This window comes from Manis pentadactyla, chromosome 3, assembly GCF_030020395.1.
Source record: "Manis pentadactyla isolate mManPen7 chromosome 3, mManPen7.hap1, whole genome shotgun sequence".
NCBI lineage: Eukaryota > Metazoa > Chordata > Mammalia > Pholidota > Manidae > Manis > Manis pentadactyla.
The window spans coordinates 157,843,854-157,858,718 of NC_080021.1; the positions used below are offsets into that span (position 1 = coordinate 157,843,854).

A 14,865-nucleotide genomic window follows, 5' to 3' on the forward strand; every position below is an offset into this window, starting at 1 on the left:
AAATAAACAGGTCAAATCATATAGCTTCAAGAATAGTATGAAGGTACTAATTGTAAATCTGTGTGATGGGCAAATGGGAATTCATTATATTATTCTCTGTACTTCAATGTAAGTTTTAAAAGTTACAAAATAATAAATTTTTAATAATATGTACATTCATGGTACACAGTTTTCCACTATGTATCAGTTCCCAAATGCAAACTGCTTTAAGGTATCAGATAAACTAATAAAACATCCCAACTGAATATTTTGTATATTTTGTACATTAATATTATATTGTATAACTCTGTAATAATAATATATCACACGAAAACTCTGAAGCAACATCTCAATTAATGCTTTTTTATATACAACATTAAGTAACAGTGAAACCCCACACAGTAAGAGTAAAGGTCCTAGAGCCTTATTAAAAATATTGCCAATAAAATAAAAAACAAATGTGTTCCCATAAAGAAACTGAAACACAACCTATTCCTCAGTTTCCTCTATTATAAAAATCACAGAAATGCAAAAAAAATAACTGTTTAGCAAATTATTTCACCATTCATACTTCATACTTTGATTTATCCATCTTACCCTACTTTTATTTCAAAATTCTCCACTAATTTATTCTAAGTGCATTTTCAATATCTCCTCCTACTCTTCTTTTTTATACTTACTTATTTGCAAATATCATTGCTGTCATGTTTATAGCCTTCTACAATTTGAAAACTTAAAAAAACTGTCCACTTAGCTAGGAATATGTAACTTTGTATCTAATAACTCATTTCTCTCTTTTCTTTCATAATACTCCTTAAGATCCAGTGAATCATCTCAGGATTCCTAAATTAAGCAAAACAGTATTGGCTCTAAAATGCACATTGATCTAAATCCTTTAATTTTTCATTCAAAAATAAAGCCAAAGAACAGGACATAAAACTACAAGCTTGTAGACTGATATATCCAAATACCTCTTAGGCCTCTGCTATAATTTTTTGAGTCAAATATTAGAAATAGTGTTAATAGTAGTAGTGGTATTATTACTGGATATAATGAATATGACAAATTGGGTTTCTTATATACCCCTAAAGTGACCCTACTTCTTCTCTATGCTGGCCTAATCATAGTTCATACCCCAGCTTTTCCAATTACCTGATACTGCTCCCATTTACACTCATTCTTACTCCATTCTGTCAGATTATGGTATTGTTCTGGACATGGGGTGTCATCCACTAGCATTCTTTCTAAGACTTATAACCCAAAAGGTGAACTGGAACTTCCAAAGCTCATGTATAATGCATCACATAAGACTGTGCTGTAGGATTTGGGAAATTCCAGACTGTAATGCAATTTAACAAAAACACAATATAATGGAGAGACATATTATCCAAGGAAGAGGATTTTACTTTAAAGTTTGTCAAGGGCAGCGGCACTGGAGGTGAGTGAAGTCAGGGTCAAGAATGATTCTGATCTACATCTCCAGTCCATGGTCACTTGCATTTGTATCAACACCAATAAGTGCTCAAGCAAATCTAACCCAATCAAAATAGTAAAATACATCATCTCCCAATTTCAAAAATAAACTCCCACCTCACTTGCAAGCCATATGGTTCTTAAACCTTTGCTGAAACATAAATCCACATCTGTTGTACAGCTCTACTCAGTGGACATTATTTAAAAGGTTTTAAATTTCAGAACTCGGCAGACTTTTAAAAATAAAGTAATGGATCAAATGCAGATCCAGCAGCACAGTATCTTAATCTACTATAGTTGGAATAAATTAAAATTCTGTCTTTAACTATAATTAAAACTCAGCATCCATGACCTTTGTTAACTAAAGGTACCCTCTAAATATCATCATATAATATGAAGCACTATTAAAAACTGTTCCCCAAATCACAAAAAGGTCATTCAAAGAACAAAAGTCAAACATTTCCCAAAATTTGCTTTGCCTCAAGAAGACAGCACTGGAGCAGTTCCTAATACTATTAAAAGATATGTACAGTGCATAAAACAGTGAGAAAAAAAGGTATTGACAGAATTCTAAAGCACCAAGAAAAATGTACATTAAAATAACTTTCTAAATGACTACACACACACATACACAAATATAGTATTTAGGCAAAATTCTACTTTTCTTAATATCAATACACCCTAAAAATATTAAATGACTCTTTAAAAAAATGTTTTGAAATGTCCTTTAGAAGCCTGCAATGTGATCATGTTGGAAAATGAAGACTCTAACTTTATCCAGTGTCTGTGTTCATGTTGGATTTTCATCATGGCACACCAAAATACATACTACACATTTAAAATGGCAAAGGTGATTTTCAAATCACTACTAAAAAAGTACTGTTTCATGTGTTTTTATTAATGACACTTCACTAAAACTCATCTCTAAGACAGTCATCGGATATAATCAGATGCCAATCAGTGAAAGCCTAATATGAAAAATTATACTTTTGGTTCTTTAGAAAAGTCAGCCTAAATAGGAGCAGAGGAAAAACCTAGGTTCGACTGCAAAAAATACATCCATAAAACAATCTACCCAAAGCAAAATGTAGAGAGGTGGACTTAACATGTCATTTCTCTCATCTGGCATGCTAGCTAGGTTTTCACTACTCTTTTCTTTATCCCTACTTTTCTAAAGCTGTGCATGACTCAATCCCAGTATGGGCCCCTTTGAAGGATATTACTGCACATCCACTACCACACTAAGGGACAAATGTATACAGATACAGTCATTCTTTAGGAGAAAAGGATCACTGACAGAGTAGTAAGATGCCTATTGTCACAAAAGAATATGCACTTTGCACAGCACTACAGCAGAAAAGGAGAGGTTTGGACAAACACAAACACTGTATCACCTGAGTCACTTCCGTCTCTTTCCTGCACCCCAATCCCCACCACAACCGCTAACCCCACCACAACTGCAGAGTCCAGGAACACAAACTAGACAGAGTATGCAATGCCCTGGTATTTAACAATGGCAAAAGGAATGATTTCTAAATGTATGTGCTTCTTCCTGCCTCTTTCCAGCAACCTCCCTCACTGCCCATCCCAAGCAACCAAAGCATGGAAGAAACTTAACTGACAAAGAGCTTCTATAATGTTTTTGCACGTTAGAATAAACTATGCTGTTTGAGACAGAAGAGAGCCAGATGCATTTTTAAGGATGACAGTTATTATACTGAAATGTACAAAATGCTATTAAACATTTGAATCAGAATGTAGTTGAAACACTTGAATGTGCTTATATTGATCAATAAAAAAATAACCAAAAAAATTTTAAAGCAACAATTACTATCTATTAATCTTTATACACTCATTAAATTGGTAGAAGGGGTGAGATAGAGGAGAACATAAGACCTATCTTCAACGAATGCAGAAATCCTTCCTTTCAGTCTGAGATGTTCTAAAATCTTGGTAAGTCTACTTGACAAATTACAGATTTCCATAAAGTAAATTTTTATGGAAGTGCACACTTCTTTACCAAAAGACATAATAATTTCTCTGTTACCAAAGTGAGTAAAAAGAATACTTATCCAAGTATGAACAATATTCAGAAAAAAGAAAAGCAGTATTACCGATGGAAAAGTCTTAAAAAATGCTACTGTGGATGATGATGGCAACGCTTTCCAGAGCAGAGCCCCTAAGTAGTCCAAAGGCATTTGCCCAGACTTCTTGGCGGGGCTTTAGTTCTTTTCAAAATCAATTGAACAGCATGAAGGAAGAAAAAGTCAAGGCTTTAGTAACTGGTAAAGAAATGTTGAAAAATTAGATAAACAGAAAGCAAAATTAATCTTTATTGCTTCTGATGAGAGAGTTCGAGTTATCCCTCTCCCCTCTGTCTCCCACAAATTTGCCTACCCACATACATAATTGGGGAATTAAGTCCTGTTTTAAATATCTCATTGGTGAGCAACAGGCAGGAGTCCCAACTGTCAGATACTTGTCTGGCATGCAGACATAAAGGAGCTGGCTCAGCAGGAGCTCGAACTGTGAGACTCAGCTAATTCCTATGTGGGTGAGGACATCAGGGCACTTGGCCACAGCTACAAGTGTGGCCACTGAAATGGCGGAACCTTCTGAGATTATGCCATTGGTATGTCCGTGATGCTAGACCAAGGCTCTAGGTTTTCTTTTTTTGTTGTTCTTATCAGAAGAAACAATAGGCATGCAAAATGCTAGCTTTTGAGTTGCTTGGTAGAGGAAACACCAAGTCCTGGATCCACAGTATTGGCATGTGTCCCTTTTCCCAGTGCCAGTTTTGCCATGGAATCAGACTACTGGTCTAGAAAGGGCGTTAGAGATCACACAGTCCTATTGTTTCATTTTACAGGTGGAGAAACTGAGACCTAGCAGGTTTAAGTGACCAGCCTAAGGTTTTACGGTTAGTGGTAGACTGAATACCAAACAGACCTTTGTTTTCTCCTCTTCACCCTCCTTTGGCTGGCACTTTTGAAGACTTTTTTCAGACTAGTCACCTCTCCTTTTTCTTTTCACATCACCTCTCTACATCTGCCTCCTCACACCAACTAATGTACTTTTATTTTCAGACCAGCTGTCTCACTCAGTTTCCCTGGGCTCAGCTATTAGCCCCTACTCATTTCCACCTAAACAAGAGACACCAGGAACCTCTGGCAGTCTTGACCAGGCACCATAAAGCAAAGAGAAGCTGTACTGACTGATTAATACAGCTTCTAATAAAAAGAAGAATTCAGGGGTTAAGAGTCAGCTATGGCAGGCATATGTGATTTTTGCAAACACAGTATTTTTGGAGTAGACTACAGAGTTAACCTCAAGGGCTCATCCAGAGGCCAGTACCTAACCAGGAATAGGAAGGGAGACTTCTGGAGCAAAATCATACTCCAGTTACATCATTAGTGAAACAAGGATGTGTATTTGCTCAGGAGGGTAGTCAGTTGGATAGAAATGGTACAAAAATAACAGATGATTGAAAGTGGTAAGAATAATATATAACCTTACCATCTAAGTCACATTTCCTAGACTTTTTTCAAGTTCCTTTAAAAATGTATATTGAATCCATTGGAGAAACAAAGCAGAGAAGACGGCTGAGGTGAGAGTCTGCCCTCTTTTATGCTGAGGCTAATTATCTACAAAAATAAAAATTATCTATAAAATTAACAGAAGTAGGGAAGATGGGAACAAGTAAGATGAGGGAGGCACACAAAATTCTGTAGAATATACAGTTCTGGTGAAAAATATGGCACACAATCTTGGGCAAATTTTCAATTGGACTGTATAAATCACATTTCCAGTTTAAGATCAGTGCTATTTAGATTACTCTAAAATGAGAAAAACACTTCTTAGTCAAAATGCTTAGAAAATAACAGATATATAGCAAATATATACATATACCAAATGTATATAGATAGAATACATATAATTTTCTATAATTACTAAATAGCAACTTTAGATATAGCAGTCAACTGAAATATTTCTTTAAACATTTTTAATACCCAAAGAAAGGAACCAAAGGTGACATTTTTCCTCTATAATTTCATGTTCTATGTTTTACTACATAACTTTCCAAGGTTACTTTATACCTCAAGATTGGGGCTGGCATACTATTCCAAAATTACTTATTGATACAGGTATACAAGTGGTGACTTCACACACTTTTCTACCCTTATTAAAATAACAATTCTAAGCAGTACCTTATAAAATTGTAGAGTAATTTCAATGAACTCATCTTTATACAACCATTTATTGTCATTATTATAAATTAATGAGAGCATTTTGTACAAAGTTCATAAATAAGGCTCAAAATGTTTCCAAAGAATTCATGTGTAACAGATTTGAAAAGGAAAATATAAATTGGACAATGAAATGGATAGTGGGAAGTGTAATAGTTAATGAAATGTTGCATCATTGTTCTGTCTGAAATCCCTGGACCAGGAAAGCTATCCGAATACAGTAAAATAAATCCATTATAATAAGGCTGCAGAGTAAAACTAAAATGCAACTTTGGTCTAGTATCCTATTACATCAGTGTAATAACAAGACTGGTTATTAAAGGCCAGGACAAACCTGTGGTTGATAGCTTCCTGTCTTTATTTGTAAAGGGTGGGAGAAGGAAATATGTTGTGAGGGTTGATTAGTGGGCAAAGTCTTTAAAAACTTAGGGCCGATTAGGAAGATGGTCAGCTGCATATTAAAAGAATTCTGAGATGACAAAAAGATTAGAATGGGTATCTTTTCAGTATTCCCTAACAATAAGAGCCAACATGCACTGATCATGTATTCTATGTCAAATACTGAGCAAAGAACATGACTCCTGTAATCTTCACAAAACCCCATTAGCCAGGTAGTAAGATTGATCCTATTTTTCAGATAAGAAAACTGAGGATAAGTGAAGCTAAATGACTTGCCCAAGGTCCCATAGCTAGTAAGATTACCTGAAATCTGACTATGTTCTTAACCAATATGCTTATCTCATTTGTCTATTTAAAGAACAAAACATACAACTATTTGATTCTCTAAATATATTTCCATTTTTAAACTGATTCATTTTCATTAAGTTGATGTGAAACCTAAAACTTCAAATATAAAGGTTTTGAAACATCATTTAATATACTTTAAAAATCTTAGTGATATATATTAACCAGTAAACTGTAGGACCACATTTTAAAAGAAAAATACCTAATCTATTTTAACAATACTAGTATTTCAAAATATTATTATTCTCTACTGATGTTTTGGATTGTTTGTGGCATCCCAACACATTAAGTACTGTAACTGATAAAGGTACTTTTTAAAAATATCAGATTTTGCTGATTTTAGTTAAATATAGGATACTCGTATAGACAAATCTATTATCTGGAGAAAAAGCTTATAAAACTTATCTATATTTTTCTAAGCTTACTTGAGGAAGACATTATCACTGTTTCAGCATTTATCTTTTAGAGTATATACTGTTGAGAAAGGAAAGTCAATGGTGCAAGAAAAGGCCAAAAGATTGGATTCAACAGTTCTCTTAAAACACTCTGACTGAACAAATATTCAGATTCAAAAAGCAGTATATGTTCACTTCCAGTTTAGAAGTATATAGCACAGAGTAAGGGCAGAGAATCTTAAACTTTTCAGATAATAAAGCCAAATTAAATATTCAAACCAGACTACTCCACAGCATAAGTGGGGACTGAATTCTCCAGACAATTCTTATTACTATTGATTTAATTAGCCTGATAACTATTATTACCATTTATACTTTTGAGGTAGCCTTTTTAAAAAATATAAAAAGCGTATCACTAATTATGCATTACAAAAATGTTTTAAGGATCTACATTATGTGCCAACAATACCAAATTTAGAGTACAAAGCCAACTGCCAAAATAGTATGATTCTTAAACTAAACTAATTTTTGTGACTGAAATACCTGCATATGATGATCAGTACATATGTTTATAAGATTTGACATTCAGACTATGCCAAACATATCCATCTCAATATTATTTTGTTACTAATATTTATCAGTACAGACAAGCTTTGATATAAAACTGCCAATTAAGACAGTATTAAATTTAACATTAAATTTAAACTCCATAAAAATAAAGCCATTATACATACTTAAATACATATATAATTAAATTTTTTTCTTTAAAAGCTCTATTCAGTTCATATTCTTAGTGATAATAATCTCATGTTGCAAACAGCACAGCACCCTCTGGTGCATCTGTTAAGTGATGTAGAAAATTCCCACAAAAAAAAAGGGTAGAATCAGAATAAAAATGAACTTTAGAAATCAATAGGTTGACACTCTTTTATTATTTACTTCAGTACATATTTTTAAACATTGATGCTTAAAACAATTTTCACTTAAAAACAGCACTAAAAACTATCGCAACAACTGAAGTTTAAGGTCAGGAAAATGCTTTAGTTTGAGAGTGTTTAAAATAATGAACAGAAACAATACTGGTTTCCAACAGTTATCATTCAAATTAAAATAATGCTGTTCAAAAAAAATTCTTTAAGTACGGAATGGTAAAAGATAACTTGTCATTTTAACTAAATTTTGCTCTATTTCAATCTGCCTTGGTCTTTTGCTTCAGATAAATCTGATTGTATTAAGTGCCCCTGAGTTCTTCTTTCTGTATTCAAAGGTAATTTACCATTACTTTTAAGAATCTTTAAGTGTTTTGTGAAAGGGTTTGAAACTTATACAATTTGAAAATAGAATCATATTCAGAAGTAATAGTTATGTCAATTAAATCTTAATTTGAATACTTCAAAGCTTTTACTAAAAAAAAAAAAAAACTCTTCCTAGGAAAATAATTAACTCCAAATATATTTTACTAAGGACAAAAGCAAGGGATGCCACCTGCTTTAGACAGACCTTTTGTGAACCACTGGAAGTCCCAACACAATGCACTAGAAATGAAAGTGACACCTGTTTAAAGCAGCCATCTGTCCCTAACAAGCTAGATTTAGTTGAATACACTTAATCTTGGATTTCCAAAATATGGGAACACTATGCACCTGTGAACAGAGTAATTTAAAATTTGTTTAGCAATTGCCACTGATAATCTATACCAAATTGTTAAAGGCAAATTATTCCATTAGGGAAAAAAAAAACAAACAAGCATATCCTTATAATGTAAAGATTCACTTCTGTGAAGATACTAATTTAAAAGTTCACTTCTATGGTAGTCTATTTTCTTGTAACAGAGTGTCACTATAGATACCAAGAAGAAAGTAACATCCCTATTAGACCTTTTGGAAAGTTTTGGGTTTTTTTTTTTAACTTTTCCCACACATCTGATGGTATATCCACCCTTACACACACTCTCTCTCTCTCTCTCTCTCTCTCTCTCTCTCTCTCTCTCTCTCTCTCTCACTCACTCACTCACCGTAAAATTTGAAAAGGAAAATCATACTCCACCTACTGACTTCTTTCATTGGAAGTTTTGAGAAAAGCACACATAAAATCAACTTTCTCAAGAATAATGAAACATGTTACCAAAAAGCAACACATATCATTTAATAAACTGAATCTCTCTTGATTCACAATTCATTTTTTTAGTTGCTCATTTAGTAATAAAAAGTTAATCACATTAAATTTGTTTAGAGTAAGAAAAACGTTTGTTTCTGGTTAAAGTATATTAAGCTTATAAACTACAAATCTTTATTTGAGTAAGTAGAGAGCAAGACTATATATTTGAATATTAGAAGAATAATACATTATTTTTAACATTAGATGTAACTACCACATATAGTGAAAACACTGAATGATTCATTTTAGCAGTGCATTTTACTTTACTATATTACACATATAAATGTTACATAAATATGCCTATACTGTTTACTGCAATTCATAGGCAAAACAATCTTAGAAAACTGAGATAGGCATGACATTAAATGAATCACAGATACTCAGTTACTCAAAACAAGTTATAAATGACTCCTATTTAATAGTTCAAGCTTTTTAAAGCACTGCTACTTTCACAGATTTCTTTTAGTTTAAAAACCGAGAACACAGGAGAATACCAATACCAATATGTAATACAGTCCTTCCTAGGAAAAATATCAGAAAGAATACACTAACTGTATTTATCCTTGTGTTGAATTTTTTAATTGATCATTTGTTAGTATTTCTGGTTATTATTAACTCAATCTACATAAATAATGTTGACATACTTGAGCCCAAAGCATTTCTAACAGCCAGCTTTTACTTTTATACCACAAATGTGCTTTTACAAATGGGTAATAAAATTCAAGTTCTGCTCTCAAGTCAACTTGTGAGTGAAAATCTAAATTATAGAAAACCTGAGACAGTTACAATGAGTGAAATGTGTCACAAAAGTTCTCGGACACTGTAAATAAAAATATTAAACCATAACATTATAGCATATATCTACATGACTGATAACCTATTATGTAAATTGCATAAGGTCTGAAACTATCTCAAGACAGTAAAACTCCTATTAACTTCAGAGAGAGTTTATAGGACCCAGGAGCTTCACCATCCAAAAGTGTTCAGGCATTTGACACTCATCTGAACAGAAAAAAAAAGAATGCAAGTTAGTATTAGAGATCTGCATGGAAGCCAGGTTGGGGAAGGGGTGAATAAATAAAAAGAAATTTGAGTGCTCTGAGAAAGACATCTTTCAGAACAAAATCCTCATTTAAAATAGCAATCACAAGGAAATGAACTGAAGGAGGAAAAGTTTTTTTTAAAAACCCCAACTCTTATTTTACAAAATATTAGCCTTTATAGCACTACAATTACCCAGCGTGCTCATTGACAATCTCAAGAATAATTAATACTGTCACATTATTCACAGGCTGCTCTGTCAGGTAAATCAATATATTTGCTGTTAGAAAAAAGACTGTTTAAATAAGTATATCTAAAATCCAAATCAGGAACTTCAATATGTGCAAATACAACAGTACATTATATTTGTTTTAGTCCACATTCATTATCAAAACTCTTTACCGATAATCTATTAGTTAATGGTAAGTTGAAAAACGAAGAAATTTATAGGATCTGTAAAATTGGGTTACCTCTAAACAAGAGCCCTACTACTTGAGGACTGGTGAGTATTCAAAGCTACAGAGAAAAATAGATTTCTTACATAAATACTTGAAAAGGAAAAAGTTCTCTCTCTTCAGCAGACTTAAGTCACTGTCCAAAGAAAATAAAAAAGTAAATAAAAAAGAACACGTTAAGTACACACATGCCTACCTAGATCGTAACAACCACAAAGAAAGTGAAATATACACACGTTTCAAGTTGAGAAGCTTCATACATTCTTTATGAACAACTTGACTTCAATTTCAACTCTCAAAGGACGAGGCAGTGGTGATGAAAAAAACTCTTTTAAAGTACCAAAACTGTCACAAATAACATTGTAAAGTGAATTCTCACAAAGCTTCCTTATGTACATCCTTTCCCTGCTATCACATAAAAAGTCTCATAACCACAATGAAAATTAACACTTCACTGTGGCGAAGGAGGTTCATCAAAGTGATACGGAACCTCACTACTACCCCTCCCCTGCCCTCCTGAAGGATAAAGCACTGTCAATAACTACTAACCCAAGTAGCACAGATGCCCTGCATCTGGGTTAAATCACAAGCACACAAATACACACAATACGCACACATACACATCCCAAAAAAGAAAGAGAGGAGAGGGACTTAAAAAAAGAAATCTCTTTCCCAGGAAAGCAAAGAGCCCAGCGAAGAGGCCCCTGGTTTCAATGTGTGTGCAAGGGGTGTGGGGGGAGAAGAAAGAGGGGGAGGGAAGACTGCTGAATGGATATTAACTGTTTGCAACACAAAGAAAACACAGTTTTAAAAGAAAAAGGGAAAGCCTGTAGATGACGGTGGTAAAAGGTCAGTCCATGAAGCATACGACGAAGAGGGGGCAAAATGAAGGGAATAGGCGGCGAGAAAAGTTCACCGTTGTACGAGGATAAAAATAACAAAACCTTTAACAAGGCCCCACAAGTGAATAACAACAACGAAACACCACCTCTTGGGTACCCCCTGCACACTGTTGTCTGTTTCGATCTTGAAAGAAGCAGGAAACAAGAAGCTTTTAAAAAGAAGAAAATTACAGAAAGGGATAAATCCTTCTCTTCACCTGACCCTCCTCCTCAGACCCGACCTAGGGGAGAGCTCCGCCGTCCGCGGCGGAAAACTGTGGCTGCCTCTCCCGCTCGGCGCGCAGCCCCCCGCGCTCCCGCTGCATCCCTGAAGCGCGGCGGCGGAGGGCCGGGGCGGCGGGCTGCGGGCGGGCGGCCGGGCGGCGGGCGCCCACACCCCCGACCCCGCCGCGGCGCGCGATCCATTGTAAACAAGCCTAGGGGACTCAGCCCCTCGGCGGCGGCGCCGCAGCGGCAGCCCCCGGGGTCAGGAGGGAGACCCCGGCATAGCCTCGCTCGGCTCGCACACACGGACACACACACGCACGGACACACGCGTCCACACGCATCCACACGCTCCCACACACATGTAGAGACCGAAGAATATTCACCTTGGCTGTGGATTATTGTGGTGTTGTTGGTGGGTGATGGAGATGGTGGTGGTGGGGAGGAGGAGGAGGAAGAGGAGGAGGAGGAGGAGAGGAGTAGTTGTTGTTGATGGGTAACAGTCGCCAGGACTACGGTGACTATGGCGCTTGATTCACAAGGCAACGGTTGCTATAACTCACAAAAGAGAGAGAGAGGGAGAGAGGGAGCGAGCGAGAGCGAGAGGGAGACACTCGCAAGGGGAGGGGTGGGGAGGGAAGAGGGGAGGAGGCGGGCCTGTGGGCGCCGGAAAGGGCGGGCTCAGCGCCGTGACCGACAGCGCTAACTCCGGGGGCGGGGGCGCAAGGCGGGGTCCGAGGAAAGGCTCCGCCGAGAGGCTCCTGGGTTTGCCGAGGGCGCGGGCTACCCGAGAGTCCCACCGGAGGTACGCTACTACAAGCGCTGGCGAAGCAGGAGGGGGAGTTCAGAGCGTGACGCGAAGGGTACTTTCTGTGAAACGAGCTACCAGGCCCAGCAGCCAGCTTTGTGCAAAGAAACCCCAGAGCCACGAGAATGGTAACGACTAACCCGGAAGAACGCATATTTAGGGAGATTCTAGACACTAGGAGGGACACCGGCTACAGCGAGGATTGAATCCGCTTTGAACAGTGACCCCGCCCCCATACTTAAACCGTAATTTCCGGGGCGTGGCGGATAGAGGGTCCCGGATGTGCCGTCGCGCGCGCTCTTTTTTTCTCCTTTTTCTTTTTTTTTTTTTTCGTATTTCCCTCGTTTCTGAGGCGCCGGCGGTGTTCCGGGTTGCAGCCACCTCTGGTGTATAGCCTGCCATGGCTCTTCAGGCTGCGGGGCCCGTGCTGCAATAGAGAGTCCAAGCCGCCTTCGCCCGCCTGCTCTCCTTTCCGCGCTCGGGCCCGCTCCCTCCTCCCGAAGCACAACACCGAGGAGCGCGGGCGGCGGGGCGTGAGAGAGCTGCATCCGCCGCCATCTTAGAGCAGGCGGGCCCAGAGCGCGTGGGGGCAGCCCGCCGCGTCCCGCGGTCCCGTGGCGGCGGGGCGCGCAGAGCGGAAGGTCCGAGGTGGCCCGGCTCTCTCTCCGGAGCCGAGAGACGAGGTCGTCACTCCCTGCCTGGAGGGCCGGGAGTAAGTGCTAACCAGGAGTATCAAGTGGCTCTCCTTTGGGGCTGAGAAAACGCAGGCGGCCCTCTTCCGCGAAAGGCGTTCGGAGTGGGGTAACTTACACCTTCCTGGGATAGCACCCTGTTACTTTCTAGTTTCCCCTGTCAGCCCTTGAGCACAGTGCTAGTCCCTCTTTAAAGCTGATTTGAGCTCCACCCACTATCATTACTTGCCACCAGCTCTGCCCGGGTTACTTGACAACCTGCTGAGACATCTGAGGATCTTGCTGTTTACGGATGTGTTGAGATAGACGAATGGCGATGTTAGCACACAACCGGCTACCTAGAACACCCGTCGGTATTGCACAGCCTCTAATACTTAACGGTTCAAACATACTGGTCCAGTTCTCTGCAGACTGGAGTTACGCAGGCACATGCCCCTGGGCCCTGCCAGTACCCCAAACCTCCAATACTTGCGGCAAAGCGGCTTTTCCAAGACAATAGCGTTAGAGCCTTAGAAAGTCAGTTCTCCTCTGAGGCTTAATTTTTGCACCTGCAAAATAAGGAATTTGGGCTCACATATATTCACGGTGCTAAAATAATAATAGCCACCATTACTGAGCTGTTTACACAGCCCCAAACATTGTGCTTAGTGTTTTGCATGCATTATCTCATTTAATCTTCACAACACACTTAAGAATGAAACATCCTCATTTTAGGAAAACAGGCAGAGTCTCAAAAGGTTTTATTTTACGGCTCTGTCATGGGATGTCAGTATTTGGGGAACGAACTGTTCAAATATCTTTTTAAGAAAATAATGTTTCGTTTGGTAATCTCATCTTAAACGTTCTTACAGTGTATTATAACGTAGTGGTGAGCACAGTGCTAAAGGTAAAATTAATGACCCACCATGGTGGTAGGCTTTTCTAGTCTGAGGCAAATGACAATGTGACCAATAGCAGTTAACGCTTCAGATTTAGAATAATTGTTTTGACATACACATGGGAAATAAGGTATGCATTCCAGTGTGAAAGTTGGTAGTCATTATGAGTATTCATTTTAATTACATTTAGAGATAAGTCCTCTATTCCTGTAATGGTGTATCGGACAGTTTGCTCACACTATACAGCTAGCTTTGCTTTTTTAATTCTATTGTCTGTTGTAGTTTGCCTGTCCCCTCCCTCACTGTCAGCTGTTGCTTCTTACTGCATTCAGTGAACATAGTTTTGTTACCTCGCCACCCTTTTAATTTACTGCTTTTAATCTGCAGGCAAGATATAAGGAAGCCTGAGCAAAACTGTCTCAAGAATATAAATAGGTACTTTGGTGAGCTCCCCTTTAGGAAAAGTGTGTGATGTTTGTGCAAAGACATTGTAACGTCAGTTTTAAACTGCTTAAGAGATTTTTTTTTTAACCTACTTCCCTATTTGGCCTTTTCCTGAGTTAGGAATAGATCAGTTTCCTTGAGTTCTTAAAAAGTTAGGATTTAGGATATTTTTCCGTTTTAGGATAACTGATGGCATGACTTCTAACCCTAGTGAGATGACTATAATAAGAAGTTTTCAATGTCACCACCACACTGAAAGAAGCTGATACCCAAGCCAATCTATCAGTTCAAGCTATAGATTCATAAACATGCTAGATGATAATATGCGTGTGGTGTTTGTGCTATAATCATTTACGAAAGGGCCCAGAAATCCCTTGCCTGTAGTCACTTCTGATGGCATGTGTGGTCATTTTTAGGCTGTTTAGCTGCATAGTTGCATTTTCAAA

The 14,865-nt window shown here is 37.8% G+C and overlaps 1 protein-coding gene across 5 annotated transcripts in view; it reads right to left on the reverse strand.

The window, feature by feature from the left end:
* The window catches only part of RFX3 (regulatory factor X3), a 323,283-nt gene extending 309,031 nt beyond the window's left edge, over nucleotides 1-14,252 (reverse strand). For 3 of the 5 annotated variants that reach the window (XM_036928419.2, XM_036928417.2, XM_057498623.1), the window contains exon 1: nucleotides 11,984-14,251. The gene's annotated coding sequence lies outside the window, so the exon portion shown is untranslated. Of the gene's footprint in view, nucleotides 1-11,983 lie in introns of all 5 variants that reach the window. The other 2 variants (XM_057498625.1, XM_057498624.1) reach the window with 2 other exon arrangements.
* Between the last annotated feature and the right edge of the window lie 613 nt (nucleotides 14,253-14,865).